The sequence below is a fragment of the Oryza glaberrima genome, chromosome 9 (assembly GCF_000147395.1).
Source record: "Oryza glaberrima chromosome 9, OglaRS2, whole genome shotgun sequence".
Lineage (NCBI taxonomy): Eukaryota > Viridiplantae > Streptophyta > Magnoliopsida > Poales > Poaceae > Oryza > Oryza glaberrima.
In genome coordinates, this window is record NC_068334.1 from 2,512,864 (window position 1) to 2,514,787 (window position 1,924).

The following is a 1,924-nucleotide window of genomic DNA, read 5'->3' on the forward strand; positions in this document are numbered from 1 at the left end:
GGCCGCGAGTCGTTTCTCCGCAAAAAACTCTCCCGACAGAGAAACTAGCCGTACCAACGCCACCAACTTTCAAGACAATGGCCAGCAAGACTCTTCGCGAGTTCGCTGCTCCCTCTGCTGCCAATGTGGCCGTCGGGCCGCAAGTCAACATAGGAGATGTGGATTTCAACTTGAAGTCCAGCCTCATCACGATGGCGCAGGCTAGACCGTTCTGTGGCAAGCCTAATGAGGATGCCAACGCTCATCTGCAACAATTCTAGGAGATATGTAGCACGTACACCATCAAGGGCGTTAGTCCTGACGCCGTCAGGCTGCGGCTGTTTCCGTTGTCCCTCCTCGGGAGAGCGAAGCAGTGGTTCTATGCCAACCGTGCTGCTATCAACACCTGGGATAAATGCTCTACGGCATTCCTCTCGAAGTTCTTCCCGATGGGCAAAACCAACGCCCTTCATGGACGAATTTCCAGTTTCCAGCAGACAAGGGATGAGTCCATTCCAGAAGCATGGGAACGACTGCAGGAGCACATGGCTGCCTGTCCTCATCATGGGATGGACGACTGGCTGATCCTGCAGAACTTTTACAATGGGTTCACCCCAATGTCCCGCGATCACTTGGACGCGGCAGCTGGAGGAGCCTTCTTCTCTAAAACGGTTCAAGGAGCCATTGAACTCATAGAGAAGATGGTCTCCAATATGGGTTGGAGCGAGGAACGACTCCAGACCCGTCAGCGAGGCATGCACACCATCAAGGAGACGGAGTTACTTGCTGCCAAGCTGGACCTCCTCATGAAACGCTTGGACGACCATGAGAAACAGCCACAAGGCACCGTCAAGGCCTTGGACTCACACGTCACGTGTGAAGTCTGTGGCTGCACGGGTCATTCTGGGAACGACTGCCCGGAAACCCGTGAGGAGGCGATGTACATGGGCAACAACAACAGGTATCGTCCACAAGGAGGTCAGGGGTGGAACCAACCAAGCCCATATTATCATGAGGTAATAATAACGGTAACTTCTCTAACCAACCCTCCTTGAAGGATCTTGTTTTTGCGCAAGCTAAAACCATTGATGTGCTAAGCAAAAATCTTGCTGCTAATGATAAGATCTTAGAGAACATAAATGTCAAGCTAGATGGCTTTGCTTTCGCATTTCAAAACCAGATGAGCTTTAATAAGATGATAGAAACCCAGTTAGCTCAGTTGGAATCTTTAGTCCCTGCAAATGAATCCGGGAGGATTCCGGGGCAACCCGACCCCTCCATTGAAAATGTCAAGGCGATCACGACGAGGGGAGGTAAGTCCACTCGTGATCTGCCATATCCTAACCCTGTAGGAACTAATGAGATATCAAAAGGAGCGCCATCTAGTGACTCGGTTGACAAGGAGGTTCAGCCAGAAAAGACCATGCCGCAGGAGTACTGCGACACACGGTTGCTGCTGTTTCCTTAACGGGGTAGGAAACCGTCAGTGGACGAGCAATTCGCTCATTTTGTTGAAGTAATCCAGAAGATCCACATCAACGTGCCGTTGTTGGACGCTATGAAAGTGCCAACATACGCCCGTTATCTTAAAGAGATACTCAACAACAAGAGACCACTCTCAACAACAGAGGTGGTCAAGCTGATGGAACAATGCAGCAACGTGATACTCCACAAGCTCCCGGAGAAGGAGAAAGATCCGGGGTGTTCTACGATCACCTGCTCGATCGGGGCACAACAATTGGACCAGGCCTTGTGCGACCTTGGAGCCAGTGTTAGCGTCGTGCCAAAAGACGTCTTCGACAAGCTCAACTTCACGGTATTGGCACCAACACCGATGCGCCTTCAACTAGCTGATTCATCAGTCTGTTACCCGGCAGGGATAGCAGAGGATGTGCCAGTCAAGATACGGGATTTCTTCATCCCAGTTGATTTTGTGGTGCTAGAC

The 1,924-nt window shown here is 51.1% G+C and overlaps 1 non-coding gene across 1 annotated transcript; it reads right to left on the reverse strand.

Moving 5' to 3' along the window:
- Window positions 1-443: 443 nt before the first annotated feature.
- LOC127785507 (small nucleolar RNA R71) lies at window positions 444-550 on the reverse strand. Its single transcript, XR_008019758.1, has one exon. It is a non-coding gene; the product is annotated as a small nucleolar RNA R71 (small nucleolar RNA).
- Window positions 551-1,924: the final 1,374 nt, after the last annotated feature.